Here is an 18,407-nt window from a genome sequence, read left to right on the forward strand (position 1 = left end):
GGGGAATTCTACCAAACATTTAAAGAATTAATACCTATTGTTCTGAAACTGTTCCAAAAAATAGAAATGGAAGGAAAACTTTCAAACTCATTTTATGAGGCCAGCATTACCTTGATCTCCAAACCAGACTAAGACCCCATCAAAAAGGAGAACTACAGACCAATATCCCTGATGAACATGGATGCAAAAATTCTCACCAAAATACTAGCCAATAGGATCCAACAGAACATTAAAAGGATTATTCCCCACGACCAAGTGGGATTTATTCCTGGGCTGCAAGGGAGGTTCAACATTCACAAATCAATCAGTGTGACACAGTACATTAATAAAAGAAAGAACAAGAACCATATGATCCTCTCAATAGATGCAGAAAAAGCATTTGACAAAGTACAGAATTCTTTCTTGATTAAAACTCTTCAGAGTGTAGTGATAGAGGTACATACCTCAATATCATAAAAGCCATCTATGAAAAACCCACAGCAAATATCATTCTCAAAGGGGAAAAACTGAGTTTTCTACCTAACATCAGGAACACAGCAAGGATGTTCACTATCATCACTGCTATTCAACATAATATTAGAAGTCCTAGCCAGAGCAATCAGACAACAAAAAGAAATAAAAGGCATCTGAATTGGCAAAGAAGAAGTCAAACTCTCACTCTTTGCAGATGATATGATATTTTATGTGGAAAACCCAAAGACTCCACCCCAAAACTGCTAGAAGTCATACAAGAATTCAGTAAAGTGGCAGGATATAAAATCAATGTACAAAAATCAGTGGCATTCCTATACACCAACAACAAGACAAAAGAAAGAGAAATTAAGGAGTTGATCCCATTTACAATTGCATCCAAAACCGTAAGATACCTAGGAATAAATCTAACCAAAGAGGCAAAGAATCTGTACTCAGTAAACTGTAAAATACTTATGAAAGAAATTGAGGAAGACACAAAGAAATGGAAAAGCTTTCTGTGTTCATGGATTGGAAGAACAAATATTGTGAAGATGTCAATGCTACCTAGAGCAATGTACATATTTAATGCAATTCCTATCAAAATACCATCAACTTTTTTCAAAGAAATGGAACATATAATCCTAAAATTTGTATGGAACCAGAAAAGACCCTGAATAGCCAGAGTAACATTGAAAAAGAAAAGCAAAGCTGGTGGCATCACAATTCCTAACTTCCAGCTCTATTACAAAGCTGTCATCATCAAGACAGTATGGCACTGGCACAAAAACAGACAGATAGATCAATGGAACAGAATAGACAGCCCAGAAATGGACCCTCAACTCTATGGTCAACCAATCTTCGACAAAGCAGGAAAGAATGTCCAATGGAACAAAGACAGTCTCTTCAACAAATGGTGTTGGGAAAATTAGACAGCCACATGCAGAAGAATGAAACTGGACCATTTCCTTACACCACACACAAAAATAGACTCAGAATGGTTGAAAGACCTCAATGTGAGACAGAAGTCCATCAAAATTCTAAAGGAGAACACAGGCAGCAACCTCTTCGACCTCAGCCACAACAACTTCTTCCTAGAAGCATCGCCAAAGGCAAGGGAAGCAAGGGCAAAAATTAACCATTAGGACTTCACCAAGATAAAAAGCTTTTGCACAGCAACAGAAACAGTCAACAAAACCAAAAGACAACTGACAGAATGGGAGAAGATATTTGCAAATGACATATCACATAAAGGGCTAGTAACCAAAATCTATAAAGAACTTCTCAAACTCAACACCCAAAGAACAAATAATCCAATCAAGAAATGGGCAGAAGACATGAACAGACATTTCTGCAAAGAAGACATCCAAATGGCCAACAGACACATGAAAAAGTGCTCAACATCAGAAATACAAGCCAGATTCTCAATGAGATACCACCTCACACCAGTCAGAATGGCTACAATTAACGTCAGGAAACAACAAGTGTTGGCAAGGATGTGGAGAAAGGGGAACCCTCCTACACTGTTGGTGGGAATGCAAGCCTGTGTAGCCACTCTGGAAAACAGTATGGAAGTTCCTCAAAAAGTTAAAAATAGAGCTACCCTATGACCCACCAATTGAACTACTGGGTATTTACCCCAAAGATATAAATGTAGTGATCCAAAGGGGCACGTGCACCCCAATGTTTATAGCAGCAATGTCCACAATAGCCAAACTATGGAAGAGCCTAGATGTCCATCAACACATGAATGGATAAAGAAGATGTGTGTGTATACACACACACACACGCGTGTGCACACAGACACACACACACAATGGAATATTATGTAGTCGTCAAAAAATGAAATCTTACCATTTGCAACGACGTGGGTGGAACTAGAGGGTATTATGGTAAGCGAAATAAGTCAATCAGAGAAAGACAATTATCATATAATCTCACTGATATGAAGAATTTGAGAAACAAGACAGAGAATCATAGGGGAGGGGAGGGAAAAATGAAGTAAGACGAAACCAGAGAGGGAGACAAACCATAAGAAACTCTTAATCTCAGGAAACAAACTGAGGTTTGCTGGAGTGGAGGGGCTTGGAAGGGATGGGGTGGCTGGGTGATGGACACTGGGGAGGGTATGTGCTATGGTTTGTGCTGTGAATTGTGTAAGACTGATGAATCACAGACCTGTACCCGTGAAACAAATAATACATGATATGTTAATTAAAAAAAAGAAAAGAACATATATATTGGGAAGAACTTTAAAAAGCCATATGTACAAAGATTTTATTGGTTTATATTGGTTAATATAAACCTGCCAAAATAATCATTGTTTTAAAGTATTTGGTAAAAAATATAAAATAAAATAAAATAAAATAAAATAAAATTTGGTCAAAATTAAACAGATTTTTTATTTTCAACTAAATAAACAATATCATCATACTTTTTGGTATTGGAATGATGCTAGCATACCTCCAGATTACTCAGAGGAGAGATATAATAATATAGTGAATGGTAGAAAAAAGGACTGATCCAGATTCCCTGTCTGGTAGGCCCTTGGGATAATAAGTTAAATCTTAAGGAAATGTGTTCAATGGTAACAGATTGGAACAGATAGCAATTTATAGTCTCTCTGCTCCAAACCCAACCTTATTTTCCCTGTTTTGTGAATCCTGTGCACATTTCTGCTTATGTGCAGTGTTAGGCCTTATTTTCAATATCAAGTGTCAGAGTGACATTGTGAGGTGAGCACCACAAGGCAGCACTTTCCTTCTGGTTGGTGCTGCTTCATGTTGCTCTGCAGGAGCTGAGGTTTGGCAGCTCATGTCATGAGCCCTCACAGACCAGTTCTAGCTTCACTGTCTTTCATGGTAGCTGCGCTCTTGTAAGCCACACTCTCCCTACCTGGCTGGCTGCTTTTACAGGTGGACTTCATCTATAGTTAGGCACTGACGACCTAGTAGGTAGTTGCTTCTAGAGGTCCAGCTCCGACCTCAAGCAACTGTCTCACCAATGGGCAGCTTACTTCTACAGACAAGCTCACATCTACCCACATCCCTCGGCAATGGCAGACCATTTCTGCGAATCAGCACTGGACTACATCCTCTGGAAAGCTTCTTTGGCACAGGCAGACTGCTTGTCCCCATGTAGTCATGACTTCTTCAAAGAGTTTGAAATCTCAGCCTTGGATAGAGGAACCTCTCCTAAGCCCTCAATTTCTTTTACTGTCTAATATGTTCCAAACTAATGGTAATATAGTGTATTTATTTGCATTTGCTAATTCTGGCCTCCTTAGAGTCCTCTTTACCTCTTATGGTAGTTAAATGTTTTTTATAAGTTAATGATCTTTAAAATAAATGTTCCCTGTTTAAATTACTGGTATATTTTTTTGCCTCTTGACTGGACTCTGATTGATAGAAAGATATAAAGGAAACCATTTGCTTTCATTAAGCCATTCAGTTCTCCTATGTCTAGAAGTATATGTACAAAACCAAGACTGAAATGAGTATATGAATGTTAGGAAAATAATGTGAGCTAAAATATACAACATCATTGAAAAAGTACTCATCAGAGAAAGAATATTGTTATTCTTTAGATGATATTGCTGATCACTCACAAAGCTTCCCGAGGTCTAAGCACCTCTTTCACCTGCCAAGAGCTAGGATGTCTAAATAGGACTTAAGGGTTGGACAAATAAATTAATCATGTAGTTGATAGTGACAACTAATTTAATCTTTTTAAAAATAGCAAGGTATTTGTGAGGTTTTTCACAATTCCACTTAGTAACATTTTAATATTTTCTTTTGTCAATGTATCCTGCCTCTCTTTAATGAAGGTAAGAAAACAGGGTAAAATGATAGATTGAACTGGTATAGTATATAAGAGCGAGAGAGAGGAAAAACTATTAAAATAAACCTTGGCCTTTATGATTCATTAACTGGCATACCTCCCAGCAAAATACCACAGAAAGTAAATTGAACAGAAATGAATCACCATGTGGTTATTCTGGAAGTTTTAATTGCATTTCCCTTCTCCTGTTCTCAACTTGCTTTTCATTAACACTCTGTCCACTTTTTCTTTCTATCTAACCTCTGCTAAATGTCAAAAGCTAGAATATCCCTAGTACATGAACATCTGAGCTTACTGAGTCAACAAGTTGTGGTTAATAAATAATAACCATTTAAAACTGGAAGGGACCTTAAAGATTGTCTACTAAAATCCTCAATTTCATGGAAAAGGAAGATAAAGCTAAGGAAGTTAACTCGGATATGAACAATAATGGTTTGACGTGGATTGGGCAATGGTCATTTGGATCCCTAGGGTGGTGTTCAATTTCATGAACTTAATTCTCTGTCTATCGTATACTTGTGATTATATCAACCCACGTGACTCTCAAAGTATGTTAGGATTTTGCTCAGAAAGCAAAACTACTTAGATAAAATAAATTTTTGTTAATATTACATATATTATTAACTCAGGCATACCTGGATTGCTAGAGTAATGTTCTGAGATCAAAAGGACGCTCTTAGAGCTTTTTAGGCAAACTTCAAATATCATCCTTTCCTTCATGCAACAAGCAACTACTGAATAACCTTAACGTGTTCTTGGTGTTAACAAGGCTTTGGGGGACGGCAAAGAAAATGAAAAGAGAGAAGCGAAAATGTTAATCCTTGGTTTCAAAAATTCTAAAACCTATATTTTAAACAACATAAGCATATGTGAAAGGTATTAGGACAATTTAAAATAAAAGTAAAATAGTATAATTCTAAGTAATAAATTAAATGGGTTATATATTCTAAACAGAAAGAAAATAAAGACAATCATAGTGAGGTAGATTTAATCTGGAAGGTTTCTAAGGAGGCTGAATAGCATAATGAACACAAGGGTGAAGAGGAGAAAAATTAGGGAAATGTTTTTCAAATACTAGAACTTCTACGATTCAGGAAGAGTGAATTATAAGGGAAATGATAGGTGAACAAATGTAGATGAAACAGTAATTAATAATTTGAGAAAGTAATTTAAAGAGTCAATATCTATCTGCAGTATAAGAGAAGAAATTTGGTTAAAAGTAGGTATGCATAACACATAATTCCACTGACAGAGATAGATTTAGCTACATATATATCTGTATATACAGGTACATCTATCTACTATGTACACCATTTGAGGCCACCTGCATCATAAAGAGTAGTTGTACTATTTCTAATGAATAACTCCGTGGTCCAATTTCTAAATCCGGCATTTGGGGGAGAAAACATTAAACTCCCCATGCCTTAGTTTCCCCAAATGTAAAAGGAGGTGACAATGGCACTTACCTATAATGTTATTGTGTGGATAAAATGAGGTAACTTCTATAAAGTTTTGCATGGTGATGGTGACTCTGTAAGAATTCACTTAATGTTAACTATTTTTAGTAAGATGCAGAGATAAGCCATGAAAATATGAATTTGAAAGAATAGCTCAATGTATTTAAATTAATAACTAAGTTTTAAAAGTGAAGAACTTAAAGGCTATAAATAAAAGGGATGTCTACTCCACAATTAGATTTATTGACATCACGAAGGTTTTAAAAGCATATTGTTTGAGCATTTAAGAAACTGAACTGAAAAACAAATACCTAAAAAAAATCCAACATTCCTTGGTGACATCAAGTGGCTGGGGCTAAGGAGTAGCTGCTCATCATAGTTAGGATGTGTTTTTGCTGTTTTCACATGTTCCAAATCACTGCTTACTGTTTTTGTTTTTTTTTTCCTATTACTGAGTTTCTTCATTTATTTTTCATTATTGACCTGACCTAATTTTTTTTTAAATTTACCATCTCCAGTTAGTCTAATACTGAAAATTCTACCAAGTTAAAGATCTGCATATGACTAGTAAGGGAAAATAAACACAAAAAGTATATCCTAAAAAGAGGGGGATCACTACAGAAAACATGAAGCTACATTTATATCTGAAAACAGCATCCCCAGAGGTAAACGTTAGTTCTCTTATTTAATATGTTGCTTATAAAGTATGCATTTCAATCAAGATATAAGATGATATCACCATAAATAATTCAAGTCAGTAATCCATTGTACAGCATTTACTATTAAAAGCTAACTGATGAAATATGCAGAATGGTCATTTACATTTTGGACAGCAGAGGATCATTGAGCCAATCATGCACTGATGCTTATTTTCAACAGAATATTACTATATGCTTCTGCCTACATAGATTAGCACGAAGAAAGCCATTGCTTCTGAAGCCTGTAACCTTTGGGATGGACTTTATTTTCTGGTGAGGTGAAACAAGGCAAGGAATTCTTGTGAATGTATGTTTTCTGATAATTGTACCTCTTCTAATTGGTCAGTTACATAGGGACATCTAAGTCTTAGTTAATATTTCAGAAGTTACAAATTAGTGGTTCTAATGCTTTAATTATGGAAAAGTGTAGAGTTAGGAACTTATTCCAAAGTCAGCTACTGATTTATTCTCTAGCTTCATTTCCATATATAAGAACATCTAAACTGTTTGAGGGCCAAGTGCACTGAGCATTTCCAAGGATAAGTGGTTGTTCCAACAACATGTATCAATCCAGGAAATATTTTTCCTCAAATACCAGTTATATTCTCATGGCCATGATATCAGTGTTAGAAAAGAAAATTAAATGGTCAATTAGATACTATTCTGGAGGAGTGGAATAAATGGAATACATGGAAATATTATATAAATTAACAAGCTAGTGAAACAGAATCCACAGAAATATATAATGTCACAGGTGCTAGTGCTAATGGTTTTTACCAATTTTACAGACCACAGTCATAAAGAGCATCATTTAAATCTTAAAAACATGTTTGTATGAATCTGAAAAATCTATAAAATTACTTCTCTGGCACACACACACACACACGATTATATTTTCTTTCAGTTGTAAACTTAGATAATATACTTTAAGTGTTAGCAGTATTAAAATTCATTTGTGTCTAATATAATCTCATGTATTCTCTTGATAGAAAGTGTTTTCTATGGGTGACAAGGCATCAGGGAAATATGTTTTTGATAGGTAAGGCAATATTTTTTAAATATCTAAGGAGAACTCAAAGAAAATTCTGTTATAAGAATTCTAAAGGAGAACTAGTTTTCCCCCTAAATAATCTGCTTCCGTTCTTTATCTCATTGAATGATACATTCCCAAATATCCAAGAATGTGCTAGTAAACAGAGAAAGGTAGTTCAAATGTTACCATTTTAAGTCTGTTGTCTACAACCCATCTATTCAATGTGTGTTTGGTCCATAGACCAGCAGGCTGGGCATCATCAGAGAGTTTGAGAAAAATGCAGAATCTCAGACTCCCTGAAACAGAATCCACATTTTGACATGTCCTGTATTTTGATTAAATAAAGTTACAGAAGCCCTGGTCTCCATACCATTTAATCTGAGAGTCTGTTTACATATTCCCATTACTTTGGCAATTTCTAACCTATTTTCTACTTATCCTCTTTCTCTCTACCTAGTCGAATCTTCTACTTCTAGTCAAATCCCCATAAAATTCCATGACATTGTTCCCTTTCTACTTCTACATTTTTCTCTAGTTCAATATCTCTTTTGTTTTCTGTTCTTCAGACAAGAGCAGAAAACTTTCAGTTACTCTTTTTGCTGTGATCCTTCTGTCTCCACGCTGTTTTCCATGCTTGAATATCTCTCACCCTATTTTATATCATCTTTATCCTTCATATCTTAACTCTAGCCATCAGTTCCCTGGACAAACCTTCTCAAACCTGCGGGATTGTTTAGGTCTTCCTGTTAAATGTTGTGATAGTGTCCTGTAAATTTTATTCCCATTTTAAGTGCATGCAGATGCTTTTGTGCTTTCTAATTTATAAATTTGATTTCAAATAACTAAGAAATATTAACTAAGACTTTCTCTATTATTGAGTGTATTTATCAAGAAGAGTTATTGATTTTGGCTAGCTGCCTTTTCAGCCTTTATAAAGATGATCACATGGTTTTATTCTTTAAGTCTATAAATTTGATGTTTTATATGAACAGAATTTCTAATATTGAAAGATCTTTGAAATCTTAAAGTAATCTCTATTTGGTGGGATTTAATTAATGTGACTCTTTTTGTAGGAATTCTTTATTAATATCTATAATGTAGAATATTTTTATTCTTAAATTATGGTATAACTTAACTAGCATGGAATAATCAATTAAAGATTTGCTAGAATTTGCCTATAAAATAATTCACTCTTACTGTTTTATTTTTTTTTAATCTACCTATTTGGCCATCTTTTTTTATAATGTAGGGTGTAACACCTTTACAAATTTTTCTCTTCCTATGGAAATTAGACAATTTGAAATTTATATTTTCTCTGAGATCAGGTTCATAAACTTTGTTATCCTATAAAATTATTCAGCTAATCTAGGTTTTAAATTTTTTATTCAAGTATTATCAGGAAGGGGGAGCCGGGGTGGCTCATTCAGTTAAGTGTCCAACTCTTGGTTTCAACTCAGGTCATGATCCCTGGATAATGAGATCGAGCGAGCCCCTCATTGGACTCCACATTCAGCAGGGAGTCTGCTTCTCTCTCTCTCTCACTCTCCTTCTGTCCCTCCCCCTGCTCATGCTCTCTCTCTCTCTCAGGACAAAACAACAACAAAAAAAACCCCAAAAACCAAAAACAAAACAAAACAACCCCCCCAAAAAACAAATACAATCAGGAAAAATATTCTCTTGTGAAGTTTCTTTGTATATGTGAATTTTGTTCCCTTATTATTCTTTATTCTGTGCATTTGCTTTCACTAATTTTTTCCTTGATTTAAATAGTGGTTTATTTTTTATGTTCTTTTACAAAAAATTTGCTTTATAAATTTATATTAATTCTGCTGTATTTTTGCTTTCTAATTCATTTAATATTAATTTAATAATTAAGTACTTTCTTCTCCTTTATCTTTATTTCATTTATTCAGCTTTTAAAATTTAAAGCTTAATTACTTTATTTTATTTTTAAATTGATATAAGTCCTTAATGCTTTGCATTTTTTTCTCTGAAGACTAAGTCAGGTATAGCATAAGTGTTCCTCTACATGCTGCTTTCATATTTATGGTTTTCTAGAAATTCTTCAGTTGTGCTTTGTATTTTCCTTTTTAAGATTTGCTGGATTTTTTTCATATTTTTATTTAAATCCTAGTTAGTTAACATATAGTGTAACATTGGTTTCAGGAGTAGAATTGAGTGATTCATCACTTACATAAAACACCCAGTGCTCAACACAAGTGCCCTCCTAACATTTGTTTTTAATTAAAAGTTTGTTTGTTTGTTTGTTTTTCTGAGTAGTTTTAGCTTTACAAAAAAACTGGGCAGAAAAAACAGAGTTCTTGTATACCTTCCTCCCAACTCCCAATTTCTCTTATTATTAATGTCTTATATGGGTGGTTATATTTGTTATAATAGACGAACCAACATAGGAACATTATTTTTTTATTTTTTATTTTTTTAAAGATTTTATTTATTTATTTGACAGAGAGATACACAGCGAGAGAGGGAACACAAGCAGGGGGAGTGGGAGAGGGAGAAGCAGGCTTCCCGCAGAGCAGGGAGCCCGATATGGGGCTTGATCCCAGGACCCTGGGATCATGACCTGAGCCGAAGGCAGACGCTTAACGACTGAGCCACCCAAGCGCCCCTTTGGGAACATTATTATTATTAACTAAAAGTCCATACTTCACATGAGAGTTCTTTTTGTGATGTACAGTTCAATGGTTTTTGACAAATGCCTGATGTCATGTATCCACCATTCTAGTGTCATATAGACCGGTCTGACTGCCCTAAAAATCTATACTTCACTTCTTCATCCCTCCTCTTTCTTTACATACCTCCAGGAATGACTGATATTTCTTCTGTCACTATAGTTTTGTCTTTTTCCAGAATGTCATATAGTTGCAATCATATAGCATGTAGCTTTTTCAGATGGGCTTTTTTCTTTTTTTTAAGACTTTATTTATTTATTTGACAGAGAGAGAGAGAGCACAAGCAGGAGGAGCATCAGGCAGAGGGAGAGGGAGAAGCAGGCTCCCCGCAGAGCAGGGAACAGGATGGATGTGGGTCTGGATTCTATGAGCCGAAGGCAGATGCTTAAGTGTCTGAGCCCCATCAGATGGACTTTTTTCACTTAGCAATAGCCATTTAAAGTCATTCCATGTCTTTTGGTGGATTGGATAGTTCATTTCTTTTTATTGCTGAATAATATTCCATCTACGAATCTACCACAGTTTGTTTATCCATTTATCTATTAAAGGACATCTTAGTTGTTTCCAAATTTTGGCGATTTTAATAAAGTTGCTATAAATAAGGGAGGCTGGGTGGCTCAGTTAGTTAAGAGTCCAACTCTTGATTTTGGCTCAGGTCGTGATCTCAGGGTCCTGAGATTGAGTCCCATGTCAGGCTCTCCACTCAGTATGGAGTCTGCTTAAGATTGTCTCTCCCTCTTCCCATGCCCCTCCCCCACCACATGTGAGCACACTTGCTCTCTCTCTCTTTCTCTAAAATAAATAAATCTTTTTTAAAAATAAAAGGAGACCCTTGAATAAAGTTAAAATTTTTAAATTCAAACAAAAATGTATGCAGTACTTTCTCTATATATAACATTCTATATTGTGTCCCCAAATAGCCCCTTAGTCATTATAGTGTTGGAGCTCCTCTTATTTTTCTTTGTAATCCATTGACCTTGGACAAAGGCTAGAATATAAAAAGTTCTCAATAAATGTTAATTGAACATGTAATTCAGTTAAAAAATATTTTACATGAAATACATTTTTCTCTTAATATAGTTAAGATAACTTAAAAAAATTAAATTAAAGGAAATATAGTAAGATATAAAGCTCATGACTGGATTTTTTAAATCTTCTTTTGTGTTTACATATTCCTTTAAATCTTATGGCTTAATGCTGAAACTTAACAACAAATGCATAAGAATGTTTACATGTAACCATTAAACTCAGTAGTATTTTCATATAGAGAATCAAAATTTGTAAATTGTGATGACAAATGTATGTTTCATTTTAATGAGTTGGTGAAAAGAAAGTCATATTTATTGACCATATTTTATGTCAGGTACTGTTCTAAGCATAAAACATTTATTTTGCCCCACAAATAGTGTTAAGCATTATAATCACTATACACAAGAAGATCCAGGCTCCAAAACAAAAGATGACTTGCCTTTGGCACCATTCATGTAGAAAGATTTAAAACTAGGTCTCTCAGACTCTTAACACCATAGACTTTTGTTTCTAAACTGATTTCACAAATACTGTCTTTAATCTTCCATTTAAGAAGATTACATTTCATAGAGGAAGAGATTTACTTAATATAATAATAACTAAGATAAATAAAACTCAATTCCTTTCATTTAACAGCTTTTGGCTGTTCCATATGCTGATTGTCAAAATAAGAGGAATACAAAAACATATGGAAAACAATACAATGATGATATACCTATACTAATGTGAGGGGAAGGGAAGTGTTTATGTTTGTGTGCATGTGTTTATGTGTGTGTGTGCATGTGTGTGTGTTTCTCAAAACTCTATTAAATAATTAATTTGTACTCTTGTTCACTTTTACTAGTTGTGTTTGGGGAATAAAAGATTATACGAAGGCTTGACCAAAAGCAAAGAAAAACTCAGCAGACTTCAGTGAGATTAAATGTTTCTCAGAAGCTCATAAGTGAACAAGTCAGATCATTGTGGTCATTTATCTATAGCTGATTGCATCCATTTATCAAACCCCTTCTGCTTCCCCCACTTTTTTTTTTTCAGTACAAGTCAACTTCCTTACCCAGTCAGTGATAAAGTAACTTTACATGATGCTATTTTTCTTTAAATAATTATCTTCTCTGACCAATATTACTTTCTTTCATTTCCTATGTCATTGCTTCTGATCATTCTTTAAGCAGTTTTAATGATGGAGAAAAAAAATAAAAACTAAAACCAGGAAAGAAGGCAAAAAATTAAGGAAAGTTGCATTGTAGTGAACTCATTAATTTCATTCCATGTTTGTCATATGAAAAAGGAAAATTTCTTAAAACATGTTAGGATGTTACCCATAAAATCACTTGTCAGTTTTTATAGAAATAATAATAGTCTTATCTATATATTCATAAACAGGGTTGGACTATGACTGCATGAAGGTTAATCACTCAATTTTTATTATGAGAAAGGACTTGACTTAGAATTTATATTTATGTCAATATAGATATTTGATATTATAGCTAAATTTTCTATTGCTATTGTATATTTATGATGAATTACTACAGGTTGAATGTGAAATTCTAGGGATTAACATAGTGTAGTTTGGGAAAAATTACGAACATTTGATTGTCTTCATTTAAAAAAGCAAGATCTCATATCTTAGAGTTGATAGCCTGACTTGCTATATAGAATATGAAACTATGCACTTTACTTAGAAAGAGTAAATGCTACTAAGAATAAGCCTTTACTGAATTAAGAAGACAGACTACTTATAAGTGACCAAGTAATGTAAACAAAATTAAAGCACATACAGTAAGTAGTACTGTTTCTAAAATTCTGTTAAACTATTCCTTGACTATAAAAATGAACAATACTTATGTAACAATTAAGTAAAAATCAGTATATATCACAAAAAATAATTTGAAACATTGTGACTCAAATGTAAATTTCTACAGAGATTTCTAGCCTCAAATCTGATATAATTTTCAAAATTGTTTTTAGTATTATTTTCCAGAATTTTCATAGGGTAGTCCTAACAGTAGTCTGATGTAGATGTTAGAGCATACGTGAGTAAACCTTTCAATTTGTACAACTCAAAATAAATATAGAAATTGATACTTTATAAACATTAGAATTGAGATGATTCTATGTAACGAAAATATTGAATGATTTTACATTTATGTGTATATAATTTTTTTAAATGCTAGAAAAATGCTGGAATCAGTGTCGGAATTTTGGGTTTCCCATCTTGGCCTGTCCACTCAGTTACTTTAGAAAAAAGTTACTTTAACTTTCTGAGAAATTCTTTTTTATGTTGTGAATGCTTCTCCTAAAGTCCATTTCCTTCATTCTGAACATGTAATTATATGTCTCATCTTTAGGAAAGCAAAATAAAACAGCAAAATTATATCTACAGGTCAAAAAAATAAAATCTTTATCAGTTTCCCCATCTACATTGGTAGTTTATACTCTTGTTGGGGTGCCTGGGTAACTCAGCTCGTTAAGCATCATACTCTTGATTTTGACAAGGTCATGATCCCAGGATTTTGAGATTGAGCCCCACTTCTGGCTCCATGCTTATGGGGAAGTCAGCTTGAGATTCTTTCTCTCTCTCTCTGCCCCTCCTACCACTTGTGCATGCTCACTCCATTTCTCTTTAAAATAAATAATAAAATCTTAAAAAAAAACCCAAAACCTACCCTCTTGTTCTTTTCCTTTCTCTCTTTCTTCCTTCATTTACTTTTAGATCACAGGTGAAATATATTGAGTTAAGTCATTGAGACTGATTATTTTCATTAGTGTAAAGCAAATTATCATCATCGGTAGAATGAGCCACTCTTAATATTAATTGTATTTCTTTCATGTCCATATTCCACTCCCCCCCACTGATACTTATGCAAACACATATGTATGTACGTATGTGTATATGTATCTGAAAAAATGGTGTCCTTCTAAAACATGTATTGTTGTTTTATGTGTGCATTATACATGTTCAAATATACATGCATGGTAGTTTGCTGTTCTGACCTTGTTTTTCATTCAACATCATGGTGTTAATAAGTAGCTTTGTTGGTAATTACGTCTACCTTGTTGCTTCTAACTATTGCATAGAATTCTATAATGACATTTACCATATTTTCCTTACCCGATTGTTCAGAGACAATCATCTAGTTTGTCTTCTCTTCCCTGCTACCACAAATGATGTTATACTCAACAGTCTCCCAGTTATCCTCTCATGAATCAGTGCAAGGTGTGCTATGGAATGTATATTCCAAAGTAGGATTTCTAGGCCATATTTTATTTATAGCAGTGCATAAGTGTGTCTCATTTCCCACATCCAATCCAATACTTTGTATTATATAACGTTCTTATTTTTGCCATTCTGGATGTGGAGTGGCATCTCAGTTTAGTATTTCCTTGAATACTGGGTGTTATCATCTCTTGATACTTTCTGTCACATTTAGTACCACTTTCAAACATGTTCCCTCTATTGAATAACTCCTTAATTCTAATGACATCATAGGAAGATTTCAGAGCTTTCCAGTTGAGAAGTTAGAGCTAAAGTCACTTGTCTGAATACCATCCACTCTCTTAAACAGGGGGAGTATCTCCAGAGGAGAAAATACATAAAATAGGCGATCCAGACTAATTTCTTGTCACCTGCATTCTCAGGTAAACAGCAAAATGATACCTGTTGAGAGGAAGAGAACTTATCATTAAAATATCTTCAATAGGGTGTCCCTTCCTAAGAATAATGTATGCTAAATAGAACCTAGGATCTCTGAAACATGATACCCTTGAGAATGCAGTCTCCAATATAAAATGGAAATGTGTCATAATTAAAATGCTTGCCACTGTGTGACACTGCCTACAAACCCATTTTAGGGACCTCATATTTCCTGTGCCAGGGATGCATATCTGACATGGAAAGGTGGGGGCCTGGGGAGCTGCCTCAGTTTCCCAGGCCTCCTTTTGCTTCATTGAGCCTCTTGCTACCTGTATGCTTAAATTATTTAGAAAAGCTTGACATTCAGTGAGTTCTCTAATTTTAGTTGATTGGGCAATCTGATCCTGTGTTTAGGTCATTAGTCACTTTCTTTTGTTAAATCAGTCTCATTTGATAATTAAGTGCATTTTCAAGCATTAAAAAAAGACATCAATTTCACATCCAGTCCAAAGCCTCCAAAGCCAGTTGAGACCTGATCTTGGGTTCAAGTACCTGCAGTAGAGAAGAGAAACACTGCTGCTCTTTCCTTGATCTGTCCTCTCCCACTGCCTCTATCCATTCCTGCACTGGTAACTCTTCCATAATTGGGGCGAGAGGATAAGTGATTAGTGTAAAGATATAAAATTCTTTTGACTGCCACCCCATGAATTCAAACTTCAACGACAATTCTGCGGCAAGTATTTAAATACTGCTGTTTCTAGGCTCCCCTTCTTTTATTTACATTCTTAAAGGCACTGAAGGCATAGAAAGACAGATCCCTGATGTGGGCAATGTATTCCCATGAAAGCCAACATCTTGTGATCCTGTCTCCCACGGCTCCTGCAGCCTTGTGAAGGGTGCACCTCAAGCCTTGTGGCACCTCAAACCTTGTGAAGGGTCTGCAGGAGAGCTCCTTGGTGGAGTCTGGCATGCCCATAAAGAGGGGAGACTGTTCACTGATTATCTGCTGAACCCTGAAAGATTATCTGAATTAGCCCTCAAAGTGTATTGCACAGGAAATTGTGTTTCTTGTTCACAAAAAACATTGATGTCCAAAAAGGAACTATTACCTATACCGCATAATGAAAAATTTTGCCCATTTCCTCCTCACTATATTCATTCTATAACTTACGGGAAACAGGAGCTGTGGGGTAGAGAAAGAAAGACAAAAAAAGAGCACAAAGAAGTAGAAGAATAGATCATGCTCCCATACCTTTCCCTGTGAATGATGTTAAGCCATGGTTCTGGTGTGAGTCGAGAATGAAATAAATAATTGTATTTCCTGTGAGATTCATGTATGACACAGTACTGGACAGAATTTTATAATATCTGAATAGCAATCACCAGAATGAGGCTAACCACATTAAAAAAAAAAAAAAAAAACTAAAGGGAACTCTCTGAAATATACAGAGATTATAGAAGGGTAGATGTGAGAGATTTGGCAGAGTTTAACTGAACATAGGTATTGAATAACAATCTGTTTCTTATTTGTGCACCATTAAGGTCAACTCATTCAATGAGTCATTTTACCTAAATGATCTTTTTATAGTTTTTCTGCATTTTTCCTTTAGGGTTCCTGGCTTTTTTGACTTCTCTCTCAGCCGAGTATTGTGAAAATTAGCTTTACTCTTCATCTTCCATTTCAAATATATTAACACAGTTTCTATTTCTTCCATTCCATTAAAGTTGTTATCCTAAGATAGATCCCTCAGTATTTATCTTACTGAGACTTACTAATGCTGTCAGTTTTTAAATTCTGTTCCTTCTAACTTTCATGATACTATTTTGTCTGGTCTTCCTTTCCCAGTCCTTTGTATTCGCTGGTATGGACCTTGATTTTTATACATGATTCTTAAACACTGGCTCTACAAAGCTGTTGCGAACTAGTCCATTGTACTTCTTTTTCAGCACCCTCTCCTTGGTTGACTTAATTTATTCTTCTGATTAAAAATTCCATTAATATGCTAGTGATTCTCAAGGCCTCTGTTTAGCTCTGACCTCACCCTGCATTTCCATCTCATCTATTTAGTACTTATAAGTCAGGCCTGTATGTCTTGAAGTTATCTTAAGCTTGTAATTTTCATGGGGTGCCTGGGTGGCTCAGTCAGTCTAATGCCTGCCTTCGGCTCAGGTCATGATCCCAGGGTCCTGGGATCGAGCCCCACATTGGGCTCCCTGCTCCGTGGGAAGCCTTCTTCTCCCTCTCCCACTCCCCCTGCTTGTGTTCCCTCTCTTCACTGTGTCTCTCTCTGTCAAATAAATAAAATCATAAAAAAAAAGTTTGTAATTTTCATAATATACATGAACATTTATTATCATAGGTCTGTTAAGTTTTACATATATATATAATATGTATATATTTTATCTAACTTAGTGGCAAAAGTTTATCCACAGGAATTATTAGGCACCTCTGTAGTGTATTTATTACCTAAAATAGAGTGTCCACCCAAAAAGTATATATTCTATACATATTTTCTGCCTTGAACTGACTTTCAGTATCCTCTTGCAAAATAATATTTTCTCTTTATTCTATCTTGGTAAGGTTTCACTGGGTCAAGATAATCATTTATGTAAAATACTTTTTAAACAGAAATGTGATATGCAAATATTAACTTTGGCCAACCATCTCAATTGCTTTGTGCAATAAGACAGAATATAAATAAACAACAATAGAAATGATCACTAAATTTAATTTATAAATTATTTTTCCTTGCTGTTTAACCATATGCAATGACAACTTTTGTAAAATTATTGACTCAATTAAGAGAATGCCCCTTTATAGAGAATACAATAAAAAATACAAGAATGCTTCAGCAAATTGCCATAAAAATACATCTCACAGGTTCTGTTTTCACTCCTACTGCATGATGTACTACTTCCTTTCTTTTGCATAAAACTAAGTTCTTCCCTTTCAAATAAACTTATTTTCCCTTGTTGTATACTGAGTCTCTCTAACCAGTTGTTTAGTTCTATTTCTTGCAAGATACATTAATTTATTTTTTACACCTACTGCAGCTCTTCACCTTGCTTTCACATCCTTTCTCATTACAATATAGCCTCTACATCCTCTTGTTCTTTATTCTCCTTAACATTTTTTGCAGAATCTGGCAATGCTGACCACTTCCTTCAGGACATATTATCCAAATATTGTTCTAACCAACTGCTCATTCTGTTTCTTTTTACGATAGAGAAAGAAATACATTTCCATTGATTTATTCAGTCAGAAACACGTATTAAATGTCTCCTGTGTGCCAGCATTTTGCAAATGATAACACATCTCCTGTTACCAAAGAACTTACTGTTTTGATGGGAAAGCAGATATATAATGAATGCAAACATAAGATCATTTTCACGGTCGTGAGGTCTGTGAAGACACAGAAGGGAAGGCTTTCTGAGTAACATGTGAGCATCCAGAGGGTTATTATTTGTTTTTGATCCAAAAAGTATTAAGGGAAAAATTAGACACCATATATCAATATATGGTGAGAATTTTCCTATCTAATGTTTGTTCCTTTGGAAAGCAAAAGAAGAATA

The sequence above is a fragment of the Leptonychotes weddellii genome, chromosome 2 (genome assembly GCF_054177405.1).
Source record: "Leptonychotes weddellii isolate Sample4059 chromosome 2, ASM5417740v2, whole genome shotgun sequence".
NCBI lineage: Eukaryota > Metazoa > Chordata > Mammalia > Carnivora > Phocidae > Leptonychotes > Leptonychotes weddellii.